The sequence below is a fragment of the Rhinoderma darwinii genome, chromosome 1, assembly GCF_050947455.1.
Source record: "Rhinoderma darwinii isolate aRhiDar2 chromosome 1, aRhiDar2.hap1, whole genome shotgun sequence".
Lineage (NCBI taxonomy): Eukaryota > Metazoa > Chordata > Amphibia > Anura > Rhinodermatidae > Rhinoderma > Rhinoderma darwinii.
Genome location: NC_134687.1, coordinates 602,798,017 through 602,812,770, shown reverse-complemented (window position 1 = coordinate 602,812,770; position 14,754 = coordinate 602,798,017). Strand labels below are relative to the sequence as shown.

Genomic DNA, 14,754 nt, shown 5'->3' with positions numbered 1-14,754 from the left:
TGCGGCTGTATCTACAGGGGGGATGACTTTGTCTACGGGGGGGACTTTATCTACGGGGGGGGGGACTTTTTCTTCACGGGAGGGCCTTCATCTACAAGGGGGACTTTATCTACGGGGGGCTTTATCTACACGCGGGGGGCTTTAGCTACAGGGGGGTGTCTATCTACAGGGGGGGCTATATACTGGGGTGAGCTATCTATGGAGCACCATATACAGGGGTGGGCTATAGCTACAGGGGGGGCTATATAGTGTATAGCCCCCCCTGTAGATATAGCCCACCCCTGTAGATATAGCCCCCCTGTAGATATAGTCCACCCCTGTAGATATAGTCCACCCCTGTATATAGCCCACCCCTGTATATAGCCCACCTGTAGATATAGTCCCCCAGTAGATATAGTCCCCCTATAGATATAGTCCCCCTGTAGATATAGCCCACCCCTGTATATAGTATCCCACAAATATCTCCCCCTATAGTGCTCCACAGAAAGCCCACCCCTGTATATAGCCCCCTTGTACATATAGTCAACCCCTGTATATAGTGCTCCACAGATAGCCCACCCCTGTATATAGTATATACAGGGGTGGGCTATCTAGTGGAGCACTATATACAAGGGTGGACTATATGTACAGGGGGGCTATATACAGGGGTGGGCTATATGTGGAGCACTATATACAGGGGTGGGCTATCTGTGAAACACTATATACAGGGGTGGACTATATGTGGAGCACTATATACAGGGGTGGACTATATGTGGAGCATTATATACAGGGGTGGGCTATATCTACAGGGGGGCTATATACAGGGGTGGGCTATATCTACAGGGGGGCTATATACAGGGGTGGGCTATATCTACAGGGGGCTATATACAGGGTTGGGCTATATGGGGGCACTATCTACAGGGGGCTCTATGGCAGGCACTATCTACAGGGGGCACAGTGTGTGTGTGGGACACGGTGTATAGTGCTATTATAATTAGAGGTGCAGTGTATGGCACTATTATATTTAGGGGTGTAGATTGTGGTATAATGATAACTTTATATTTATTTATAGGTGCAGAAATGTTGGTAAAGTGAGAAGCTGAAGACGTGAGCGACAAACTGCAGAAATGGGCTGTGACCGGGAGAATTCATCATAGAGGTCTGGACCGGATGGAGAAAAAGAACTAGAATCTGAGATGTCACCGGTGAGTCACTTAATGTAAATGTTTATTCTGCCTCTAATCAGTAATGTAGTCACTGTATGATCTGCAGTGAGATGATTATGATAGGATTTATTTTTGTGAAACAGCATCTCCCAGCATATCCTTACCATTGTTCGGGCCATGCTGGGAGCTGTAGTTTTACGCCGTACACACCTATACAGCAGGGGTTGCACTAAATTGAGCTGTATTTGTTCTGGTGTTGTATTTATGTACTGAGCTTGGTTCTGGTGTTGTGTATAGAACCATATTGCTTGTAAGATGTACAAATGTGTTACATAAAAAGCAATGACACATCGATTGGTAGAGAAAACAAACACGGCGAGGGGGAAGGAGATGTCGGGAAAGAGGTTGGGGGGGGGGGGGGGGGGCGCCAAACTGAATCTTTGCCCCGGGTGCTGGAGAACCTAGCTACGCCTCTGATTAATGCCCGCTGAATATCTTTACATTTTATTTTTTAATTTACCATTCTCTTTTGTTTACATTGAGAGGTGTGTTTACCTCTATGTGTTCGTGTGAGTTCGTTCTTTTTTTTTTGCGGTACGACTTGTAGTTTCTATCGGTACCATTTTGGAGTACATGCAACTTTTTGATCACTTTTTATCATATTTTTTTGAAGGCAGGATGAACTGAAAACCTCAATTCTGGCATTGTTTGTTTTTTATTTAACTTTTTTACAGCATTCACCGAGCAGGTTAAATAACATAATAGCTATATAGTTGGGGTTGTTACGGACGCGGCAATACCAAATATGTGTAACTTTTTTTTTTCATAATTTAGCATGTTGTAAAGGTGAAAAGTGGTTATTACATTTTTTTTCAATTATTTATTACGTTTATTAAACTTTTTTTTTTTTTTTTGACTAGTACCACTTTCTAATACACTGAAATACTTCTGTAGTCTGTTTTAACTGCTCCCGGCGCCGCATATTTATTCTGATGCAGGGCCGTGATCAGGCATACGCATCAGAATAAAGCCTGTTAGTGGTCGCTGTGAAAAGGCGTATTGGCAGTCACTAACTGGTTAAGTTATAATATAGACATTTGGTTTCCATATTTATACACATTTGTCTACGTATTACAGATCTATTTTTTTTTTTTCATGTAAATCTTGACTAGTGCACTTATGTATGAGAGCAGATACAAAGGATGCAGAGATGTTGATAATTTGGTCAGTAAAGGCACTGGTTCACTTAAATAAATATATACATTTCCTCCACAGAGGCTTTGGATTTGTACTCTTCAATTTCTATAGTCGCACATGGAGCCAGCTGAAAACGACCGCTCCTGATCTCTAGATAGGATTGCACAGGGGCTTATATCCGTAGGGGGCACTTGTTGCAGCAAGTTGCTAAACTTGCAGTAAATGTTCATATTTGGGGTTGTTTTATTCTAAATAAGTCCAAAATTCTGTGCTGATTATTTTTTTTTTATAGGCGTGAGAACTCTGTTTTTCTGATACAGAGTTCCATATCCTCTGCATAGTTATAGTTATATGCTAAAATTCTAGCTGCCTACAGCCACCAATAGATGGAGCTTACAGCATACAATTCATACATTTAACTCCATAACAAAACAATATGCTGTAATCTCCCTCTAGAAGTGGCTGTAGACAGCCAGTGAATAGGTCATCGGGTGTCCGACAGTGGACAACCCCTTGACCTGCCTAAGTAGAGTCGTGTGTTAGTGAACCTTCCCTTAACCCTACCTATCCCTCCACCCCCACCTTTAGAAAAGACACGTGACACCGAGGTTTGATGTGAAATGGCCACAGCAGCCGTTTATTAATTTCACAGTTTTATAAAAACAATTTAAATCCGAAACGTTCGGATAACTAATTAGGAATCCACCAGAGAATTCCTCCTAATAATTCACATGACCCAACATGGGTCAGAATCATAAATAACAATTTAACGTTAACATTAATCCGAGCAGTGGAAGTCCTTGAAGCCATTTTAGATATTCCTTTTTAACACACCCCGAGTTAGCCATCTGCAACCACCACCAACCAATTACCTCCAGCCGTAAACCAGCTCGGAGGCACCGCTCACCTCTGCAGATGGCTCAAACCACCAGAAGACCACTTCAAAGGGATAACACCCGATGAAGCCTTCAAGTGATATACCTTCCACCAGAAGACCACTTCAAAGGGATAACACCCGATGAAGTCTTCAACCATGTACCTTTTTTGGGGGACGCATACCCCCGATACGACCCCCCCACCATTTTGTACTGACTGGCCTCAAGGACTCCCCCCGCCAGCTGCCATGACACCAGGACCTACTCCGAATGAAAAGAAAAAACATGTTAAATAAGCACACAATAAAATTACAACACTCATAGACGGACTTAATAAAGACAACAAGGGATAACGAACAAAGGGCGGGAGGGTGGGAGCTTACTCGAGTGTGTGTTACTCCTCCCGCTGCTTCCGGCTCAGTGCCGAAAACAGCGGGAAGCTCTGTAACGGCCCCTAACTCCTCCCTGTCCCTCCTCCACCCCCTCCTAACTCTCCCTCAATACTTAACCCTTTCCCTCCTAGGTCTGTCATGGAGGCTTCCCTCCTAAGCCCTGCAGGTTGCGTCCAGCCTCTTCTTGACCTGCCTAAGTAGAGTCGTGTATTAGTGAACCTTCCCTTATCCCTACCTATCCCTCCACCCCCACCTTTAGAAAAGACACGTGACACCGTGGTTGGATGTGAAATGGCCACAGCAGCCGTTTATTAATTTCACAGTTTTATGAAAACAATTTAAATCCGAAACGTTCGGATAACTAATTAGGAATCCACCAGAGAATTCCTCCTAATAATTCACATGACCCAACATGGGTCAGAATCATAAATAACAATTTAACGTTAACATTAATCCGAGCAGGGGAAGTCCTTGATGCCATTTTAGATATTCCTTTTTAACACACCCCGAGTTAGCCATCTGCAACCACCACCAACCAATTACCTCCAGCCGTAAACCAGCTCGGAGGCACCGCTCACCTCTGCTGATGGCTCCAACCACCAGAAGACCACTTCAAAGGGATAACACCCGATGAAGTCTTCAACCATGTACCTTTTTTGGGGGACGCATACCCCCGATGCGACCCCCCCACCATTTTGTACTGACTGGCCTCAAGGACTCCCCCCGCCACAGCGAAACAGGCCTTGACCACCTTAAGCCTGTGAGTTCCGCCACACCACCACCGCCCTTTCAATTCCCTCTGCTATTGCCAAGCTCCACAGATCAATACCAACCTCGGTCAAATAAACCCCATCGCTCCTCCAGTAGTTCCCCACTCCTGACTCCAAATCCCTGTGCCGCACGCAAATGCCCCCGTTTTTGGCTACAAAACGGGACACCGCCCGATTAACTTTAATGCGAGCCTTATTGACTCTTTCCACTGACCTAGCCAGCCGCCAATGTTTCCTTGGGACAATGTCCGACCACACTATCACCAACCTGGGATAAGAAACCCACAAACACAACATATCGTGTTTAATATCCCGCACCAACTCACGAAAGGGGCGGATACCCAAGTCGTTCCCACCCACGTGCAATACCAAGACCTCTGGGACCCTATCAAGCTGGGCATATGTCTGGAATTCTGCTAACACCCTGCTCCATGACATACCTCTAAATCCCAGCCAATGCAAAACCGCATCCTGTCGCGGAATGCGCAACTGGCGACCGTCCGGGCGGACGTCCGCCCTCAAAGCCCCCCAATGCACGTAAGAGTGGCCCAGCAACCACACCAAACACGGAGGCGAATCTGAAACGGAAAAGAAAGTTAGATACCACCACACAAACATTTTTTAAGCGCTAACAACAAGACTCATAACAGATGAGGGCGGACATAAGACCTAAATCTGTTGGACTCCCAACGACCGATGCGCCGCACCCCTTCATCATCCAACCCCCAGCGCCCTGCTTCTGTTGCTGCGCCAATCCTGAAGGAATGAGATGAATACGAGCCCGCCGCGACACCGACCGCCGCCAAACATTTTTTAAATACAGCTCCAAATTGAAATCTGGACAAAAATGACCCGTCCTCGTGACATAGCAATGGCAACTCTGGAGACCCCACTTGTGGCTTAAAACCCCGCATGCACGCTACCGGGCACATAGCCGAACCCGGGAGGGCGAACAAAACTATCAGCTTCCCCTTCCCTAATTGGTCAGTTTTTGACCGACGCAACCATACTTCAAGCCGATCTGCATATAGGCTCACCTCCCCCAGTCTCAACCCCCCTGCCTGCTTGGTACTCGGCGACACCAACTCGCCAATTCTAAATGCCCCAAAGAACGCTAAAGAAAAGGCTAACCGAAACAACTCCATCTCGGCCGAAGAACGACAGACCGATGCTAATGATCCGCCCAAAGAGCTAAGCAGAGAAAACGACACAGGCCTTCTACGATCCACCTCGACCCTACCTCGGCGCAAACCCTTCAAAGCCTGTCCCACTAAAAATTCCTTAGATACATCCCGAAAGCCTCGCAACTTAAAACCAAACGCCACCGCAGACATGAAACGGTTAACCTTTGCCAATGAAAACCCCGCCTCCCAGGCGTCCCCTAACCAGTACAAAAGTGCCACCAACCTGTCTCTATCCGTGTTGACGTCACCCAACTCTCTTACCCACTCCTCCCACTGCCTCCAACAAGCAGAATAAGCACTCCACGTCGTGCGCGCCAAAGACCTTTCCACCAATCGTTCTACGGGACCGAGACCAGATCCCAAAGATGTTCCGGACAAGCCAAACCGAGACGTTCTGCTCCCGGTGCCAATTGCCGAAACCGGTCCCACTGCGAGCGAGAAAGAGCATCAGCGATACAATTCCGTACCCCCGGCACATGCACCGCCACCACCCACGCGTTCAACGACAAGCACACCAACACTAAATGTCGCAACAACTGAACTACCGGAGGAGAGGACGCCGTGATGTTATTAATGGCCAGCACCACCCCCATGTTGTCGCAGTAAAAACGAACCTTCTTATCCCTGAGCCTGTCCCCCCAGATGGTCGCCGTAACCACGATGGGGAACAGCTCGAGCAGGGCCAGATTCCGCGTGAGTCCACTGGACACCCAGCTAGCCGGCCATTGACCTGCGCACCACGGACCCCCCCCGTAAGCTCCAAAACCGCCCGCCCCAGCCGCATCCGTAAAAATATTTAAATCACTCGTATCCTGCGCTGGAGCCATCCATAGCGAGCGACTGTTATACTGGCCCAAGAAGTCATCCCATACCTGCAGATCAGCCCGATGCTCCTCCTTGAGCCGCACAAAATGATGTGGCGCACGCACTCCCGCCGTTGCCGCCGCCAACCGTCTACCAAACACCCTCCCCATTGGCATAATCCGGCAGGCGAAATTCAACTTCCCCAGCAACGACTGAAGCTCACGCAGCGTAATTTTCTTCAACCTACAAGCCCGACGTACCTCCTGACTCAAAGCCCCCAACTTATCCGCAGGAAGACGACACTCCATTGCCACCGAATCTATTTCAATTCCCAAAAAACAAATCGTCGGTACCGGGCCCTCAGTCTTTTCTGGCGCCAAAGGGATCCCAAAATCCCTCGCAACCTTCTGCAGTGCATGAAGCAGATTACCGCAAACCGGCGAACCCCCCGGGCCGACGCACAAGAAATAGTCTAAGTAATGTATCAACGAGTCGACCCCGGCTACTCCCTTCGTCACCCACTCCACGAAGCTACTAAACGCCTCGAAGTATGCGCAAGAAAGGGAACACCCCATCGGAAGGCACCGATCCACGTAAAAAGCCCCATCCCTAAAACAACCCAACAGCCGTTGGCTTTCTGGATGAACTGGCAACAACCTGAACGCTGCCTCGATGTCGGTTTTTGCTAGCAGCGCGCCTGGACCCGCAGCACGAACTAACCCCACCGCCTTATTGAATGAGGTATACACTACGGAGCACAACTCGTGATCAATCCCGTCATTTACCGACGAACCCTTGGGAAACGATAAATGCTGAATCAAACGAAATTTCCGGGGCTCGCGCTTTGGAACAATACCCAATGGGGACACCACTAAATCTTTTATTGGCGGATCAACAAAAGGCCCCGCCATGCGCCCCAACGAAACTTCTTTAAACAATTTTTCCGACACGACCTCGGCATGCAAGTAGGCCGATTTAAGGTTCCTCCGCGTAACCGGGACCTCATAAGGAGGCGGAGGAATAATAAAACCAACACAAAACCCTTCGTAAAGTAACTTGGCCGCCGCCCTATCCGGATACTCATTTAGATAAGGGGCCATCCTTTCCACCCTCACCGGTGACAACCCCTTGACCAGCCGAGGAGGACTGGTTCCCTGACCTCTTTTTTCGCATACATTTTGCAGCCCCGTGGGATGCACCATTACACTCTGAACACACGTGCTTGAACTTGCACGTGGCCCCGAACTTACACTGGCCATCGTTGAATTGCCAGCAGAATCCCAACTTTGCCCCGCCGCCTTGTCTGACCTGACTGGACTGGCCCCCTTGGCCGACGCTCCCGGGAAAGGACTGCCTAACCGGAGCCGTAACCCTTAACCAGAGAGCAATATCCTTCTGGTCCCACCGAATCGCCGGCCGAACCGCTTTACGCTGACGGAATTGCTCATCGTATCTTAGCCACGCCTGCCCCCCGTACGCCCTATGAGCCTCCCCAATGGCGTCAAAATAGCAAAACAACGCCGAACAATTTTCCGGCGCCTTTTCTCCTATTACACTGGCTAATATGGCGAACGCCTGCGACCAATTAACGAACGTCTGCGGGATAAGCCTATACCGCTGACGTTCCTCCTCGTCCTTCTTACTCTCGTCCCGCCTGCTCTTATCCAAATTGAATTTAGCAAGCGGCAGGAGAGAAAAAATCCAGATACGCTCACGCACCTCCTGCTTTAAGTGCGCCCCCAACGGACCTTCGAAGCAAACATACACCCCCCCACGAGCACGATCATCAATACGCACCCGATCGCCTTCTTTTTGGGCCTCGGTCTGTACCGACACCGCGACCGCCTCTCTAGCCGCCATCCCGGGCCGCGCCTGTAACGATCCCACTTCCCTGGGGCCTTCCCAAACTACCACCGGGGACACCTCCGTAACTACTGGCGCCGCCGCCCTATCCAGACGCCCGACCAGCTCCCGCAAGCAACCCACTAAGTCCGCTAGACCCGCGCCGTCGCACCCGCCCGCGCCACTACCGGCCACCGATGCGACGCTAGCAGCCCCCCCCGCCGATACCCGACATAAAAATCGCTGGATACGACAAAGATGGAGTTATGCACTCACCGGGCTGCACAGGCGCTGTGTCCCCGTCAGCCGGACCATCCTGACCTCGCCGATACACGTCCAGTTCACCTTCCTCCAGCTCCTCTCTCGCAGACGACTGGCCATCCCACCGACATCTCCGAAACGGGGATGATGACACGCTGACAGATGGGCCGGCAACCTGCCGCCCGACCGCTGGGACCCAGACTTCCGACCGGACCTGTTGCCTCGACGTCGCTGCAGGTCTTGGCGTCAGTCTCGACGATCCCGATGAAGCCTGCCCCCTGGCCGGAACATCACCAGGCGGGGCGGCCGTAGCTTGTCCTCCAAATCTTGCATCTGATGGGGGAGGGGTGACAGGGAGCCCGGCCTGCGACTCCCTGATTACCGCCGGACCCCGTCGTGGCTGGGGATTTCTGCCAGGACGCAGGGCCTGGGAAGAGGCGGCCCTCCCAGCTGCCTGGCCTGCAGCATCCATTTTAGGGCTCCCCCTGCGACGCCGTGTCCGCAGGACCACCTCAGGGCTGAGGCGTTCTGGAGGTCGGGACCGCCGGGAGCGACGGGTAGACCCGGCCTGAGTCACCGTCACCCCTGGCGACGCTCTCTGCCTCCTCTGAGCAGGAGCGGGTGTTGCTGACTCCCCCCCCGCCGCCATATTACTGCTAGGAAGGGGGCCGGGGGAGGGGAGCCTGTCCCCAACAGCAACAGACCTCGTATGCCGGGCCTGACGTGGCGATTCGGCGTCCGGGATCCTGGTAAGTGCCGCCACGGTCTCCTCCAACCATCCGGGACCATGGTGCACAGCAGCGGCGCGCAGCCGCGCAAGTATATCAGCCTCAGACATCACACACAGAGCGGGGCAATGGGGAGCTAACTCGAGTGTGTCTTACTCCTCCCGCTGCTTCCGGCTCAGTGCCGAAAACAGCGGGAAGCTCTGTAACGGCCCCTAACTCCTCCCTGTCCCTCCTCCACCTCCTCCGAACTCTCCCTCAATACTTAACCCTTTCCCTCCTAGGTCTGTCATGGAGGCTTCCCTCCTAAGCCCTGCAGGCTGCATCCAGCCTCTTCTTTAATGTATTTTATAAGTAAAATGGTGTTCAACGCTTTGTGACCCCAAAAAAATTAATTTAAAAAAAATCTGTATTGGCCACTAATGTATTTTATTATTCTGAGCAGGTTGCTGGGATTGAATTGTGATTGACCGCTTTCCTCTGGGAAGCTGGCATGCTGGCACAGTCCTTGGTCGGGAGATCACTGTACACAAACACTTAAAACATGTGTCTGGACCAGTTACATTGGAACATTGCGTTTGCCATAAATGTCTGGCCTCTGAGGACCCCACTGCTCCTAAGGGTACCTGGTCCCCTGTCTCTGGAGACGAGGTGGCTGCATATACATCATAGATCACTGTCACAGGACTGTAATACAGCGTGTTTCTGTATCTGTATTATGGGCACGACACACAGACCTTCCGTAGTTCAACTGAACCAAAATTCTATGGTGCTCTGTTTAGGTATAGTTAAACCCGGGGAGGTCCAGTCAATGCACCCACAATACTATGAGTGCAGGAATCCCTATCCCCGTTGAGGTTATTACGCCTTGCCCTCTCCTGCTGGATATGTATCTTTTATACCAGACTATACCGTACAGCCATAACGTTAAAACCACATGCCTAATATTGTGCAGGTTCCCATTCTGCTTCAAAAACCGCTCTGACCCGTCTAGCGTTGGTCTCCACAAGACCTCTGAAGGTGTTTATGTGGTATCTGGCACCAAGACGTTTGCAGCAGATCCTTTAAGTCCTGTATGTGGCGATGTGGGACCTCCATGGATCAGACTTGTTTTTCCAGCACATCCCACAGCTGAAGGAGTGTACCTGGTCTTTGACATGTTACTTTAGGTAGGTGATACATCCACACGAATGGCAGGACCCCAGGTTTCCCAGCAGAACATTGCCCAGAGCATCACACTGCCACTGCTAGCTTGTGTTCAACCTATAATGCATCCTGGTGCCATCTTTTCCCCAGGTAAGCAATTCACGCACATGCATCTGGCCATCCTCCTGAGGTAAAGGAAATGTGAGTCTTCAGATTAGGCCATTAACTTCCACGGCCCAGTTCTAATTCACACGTGCCCATTGTAGGTGCTCTCGGCGGTGGACAGGGGTCCACATGGGTATTCTGACTGGTCTGCCGCAAGCTGCATACTCTGCATGTTCTGACAGTTCTATCATTGTCAGCAGTAACTTGACCAGCAATCTGTGTTACAGTAGCTTTTCTGTGGGATCTGACCAGATCCACTAGCCTCTGTTCCCCCCAGGCATATCAATGACACTTGGGCGCCCATGACCCTGTCGCTGTTTCACCGGTTGTCATTGCTTGGACCACTTTTTCCTGATGCATACCAGGAACACCCCACAAGACCTGCTGTTTTGGAGATGCTCTGACCCAGTCCTCTAGACATCACAATTTAGCCCTTGTCCTAGTCGCTCAGATCCTTACACTTACCCATTTTTCCTGCTCCCAACACCAACTCCAAGAACTGACTGATCACTCGCTGCTGATATATCCCACCACTTGACCTGAGCCATTATAATGAGATCATCAATGTTATTCACTTCACCTGTCAGTTCTGGCTATTCGATGTATAAACTGTAGGATCAGTTGATTGCTGGCTATTAAACTTTCTTTATAAGAACCTGGTCTGGACAACCTATTGATTTACTCTTTAGGTACTTTTCATACTATGCTTGCAGTGTCCATCTAAGGCTCTCTTGACGAAAACCTCGGACATGTACCTCTGCCAGATGCTGCTGTATAGGTATACAGTGGCATCCACCATACACTACATAGGCTCCCATGTAAAAAAAAAAAAAATTTATACTGCGCAGTATCCTTTTATTATTTTTTTCTCCTGGGTGCCTCTGTATGGAAACGCAGTCTGCTGCACTACTCCATAGAGCAAACAGACTTTATCCCCAACATATACCAGTTTGGCGGAGGCCAAAAGAACACTATTCTGGCCTCTGTAGGGTGAATGGGGGCCTATGGATACATTTAAACATATACGAAAGTAGCTTTTCCTGGTGCATATTGTAAACGTACACTGCAAATGCCAATGTGTAAAGGGCCTTATAGTGTTTAATCCCCTTTGGCACTGCTCAGAGATTTCCATTACTAGAGACGTTCTAAGCACACTTCATTAATTTGAACGGCCGTTTGCTTACTATGTTGTCAGATAGCAAGTATCAGAAATCTCTGAGTAGTGCCAAAAGATTTTCAATGCTCTATAGAGACCCTTTTATTTTAAAAATCCGTGGTGGTCCAAGATCACAGGCTTATCCAATCTTCGAATCTCAGTCTTCGTATCTATGAAGATATTTTAGAATGGACTTCAGTGGCTGCCTTATATAACTTACTCGTCTGAGGACAAGTGTTCATAGTGTAGAGGAGGTCATATGAAATCAGAAGGACTTGTCCAAAAGAGAAGAATACAGACCACAAATGATACACACATTTCCACACATTATCTTGCTGACTTCTGTGGCATATATTATTATATAGTATATAGTATGGTATATTATTTCACTGTAGAAGGTTTTTAGGTTGATGAGCTTCCAATAAAAATAAAAGCTCATCAATCTTTATATAATGTGTGTGTGTCTAATTACAGCTGTGGTGGTCGACCTGATACATTATGGGGGCTAAAAATGTAGTGCTTTTCTCAGAAGGCCACATATCTTGTTCTGGCAGAGTCAGAACAAGGTATAGACATAGACAGGTACACATTTAGGGCTTTGAGACAACGGCCCCATGGCTGGGCAGAGTGCTCCTGCTTGATTGTTAGGCTGGGAAAGGAACCTACATCCTAGGCTTAGGATGCCCATACCACGGAGTGGTAGGTGGGCTTTTCAAGCAGATTGTTATTAGCTGACTAGTTTGCTAGTAAACATCAGTTTTACCCACAAAACTGCATGGCTATTAACAATCAATCTTAATTGCCATGCGGTTTTGCGGGTATAACTGCTGTTTACCTGCAAAATCGAGCGGCGCATAACAATATTGAAAACGCCACCTACCACACACGGCTGTGGTGTGCGGAAGCGACTACATGGGACCATAGTGCACAACAGCCATTGGAGGTATGTGATTTGGGTATCCCTAAACTATAAAGGTTTCTGTCTTGTGATTACGAAGTTTGACTAAGTTGAGTTGAGCATGTCCTATGTCCACAAGATGCATGAAGGCCTTTAAATAAAGTCATATGAACATCCTTCATACTTGGAAAAAATTGGTGCTAGTCCATAATCTCTCATTGTACAGTTATATCATGTTTCATAAATGGACCAGGCTCGGAGAATGAGGCGTCCACAAGTTTTTTTTTATTGTAGGTCCTACATCCTCAACATAAATAACTAGCTAAAATGTTAACTAAAACTTCAGTGGCTTCATCTTCTTTCCTGAGATACAATATCAAAGTGTAACCTAGAAGAGAGAGAATAGAATACACCGGGTTATAATGCTCTCATGCCAACACCTTAAATGGACAATGTATTTCAGAATGTTATATCCATTTTCTGAAAGCTCAATTCCAATCACAACCAACGTTAAAGGGGTATTTCCAACTTAAAGCCAGAGGATATGCCATAAATGTCTGATAGTTGCGAGTCCCCCCTCTTGGGAACCGTACTTATGTGGAGAAGAGGGGTCCCCCTTCCCGTCTGGTAAGACGGGCACCGCATCATCCGAGCAGAGAAGGATTCTCTCCATTCTCTTCTATGGGAGTTACAGAAACCACCAACCAAGCGTTTCTCCATTCTCTACATAGGTGCGGGCACCAGTGGTGGGACCCGCACCTATCAAAAGTGTATGTAATATCTTGTAGATATGCCATAAGTGTCTGAGATGCAAATACCCCTAACCAAGGTTTAGTAAATATACTAGTGTTTCCTCCTAATATAATCTTTTAAAGGGCAGTGGCAACTGCAATGACACTCCATGAGAAAATTAGAGAGGCCCTGATACAGATTTGGTATGGGGGTCCAGGAGCTTCAAGACGGTGATTAGTGGTGGTACTCTGACATGATTTTGTAATAGACATTGCAAAATGAGTGGGCATTTGGCTTTCACCCTGGCAAATGAGCACTTAGATGTTGGATGGCCTAGGGCACTCAACTGCAGGCTGTCAGGGCATACTGGTTGGTTCCCAGCAGTTGGAAAGGGATAGGTCTGAGACCACCAGTATAGGGTTTGAGCTCATTTAGCTGGTTGAAATAATAAAACTGGATGAGATCAATAGATCCAAAACTACAAATGTGGACTGATCTTCTTGAGTAACCGTCTACCTCTTGGAACGGGGGTCATGCTCCACCTCTGAGTTAGAGAATAGCTTTTGGCCAATCGATTCTCCCATTATATTCTATGGACTAACATATCGGCAAAACAATTCTCTCCCCTCTAATGATCCCTTACAAGCTTAGTCTCTTACAGTCATGGGTATTGGACAGTTCTGGGGGCCTTTCTTAGGGAGCCTTTTACAGTTAAATGGCTGGGATAAGGGTTTTCTTAACGCCTGACCATTGCCATGGTAGTGCGGCTGTCAATCACTATTATTAAAATCCAGGACAGTTCACCTGTGGTCCCCTTCCTGCATGAGTCCATTCTTCATAATGGTCATGCGACATCCTTATATAACTACTGTGATTGATAGAGCTCATGTGATCTATGTGACATGGTATTGACTCAACATATATGGTCATGCAAGAAGGCAAACCCTCCCAAATTTCTTTATACTGGTAAGTGGCGTTTTATTCTATAACCTCATGAAAGAAAAAATCTTTTATCCCGACAACTTGTTTAAGCTGGCGGAAAAACGACTGTATCTCCATGTCTCCCCCCATAAACATGCATGCTTAGATCGGTCAGCGGGCATTTTTACTCCCGGTATAAGCTGCTGCCAGACACATCTGGTGCCACTTATCTCCAGGGGAACAAATGATTTGGCATGATGAAACCCAACAAACTTGTGGGGACAGTCCCATGGCCCATTACAATGTATACATAAGTGCAGTGGTGTACATGGAAGAGGGGGGCAGAATATCAAAGATTATTTTAGTGCTGAGTTTTGCCACCCAATACAGAGGCTCCTGGTGGTTGTTTCCCCCTCCACACTCTTTCAAGGGGATAATTCCCCACCCTGGTGTTTGCTGACAATACAGTTCCTATGGGGAGGAGAGCCCTGCAGAGATTCTCGCCACCCAATAGCAAAGGGGATGGAATGAACCAGGACTA

At 48.4% G+C, this 14,754-nt stretch overlaps 1 protein-coding gene and 1 long non-coding RNA gene across 3 annotated transcripts in view; one reads left to right on the top strand and one right to left on the bottom strand.

The window, feature by feature from the left end:
* Positions 1 to 14,754, top strand: part of LOC142662523 (uncharacterized) — a 103,792-nt gene that overhangs the window by 79,022 nt on the left and 10,016 nt on the right. The gene's annotated exons all lie outside the window — the stretch shown is intronic.
* The window catches only part of PSTPIP2 (proline-serine-threonine phosphatase interacting protein 2), a 137,370-nt gene continuing 135,439 nt past the window's right edge, over positions 12,824 to 14,754 (bottom strand). For both annotated transcript variants that reach the window (XM_075840714.1, XM_075840706.1), the window contains one exon: positions 12,824 to 12,948. The gene's annotated coding sequence lies outside the window, so the exon portion shown is untranslated. The remainder of the gene's footprint in view (positions 12,949 to 14,754) is intronic.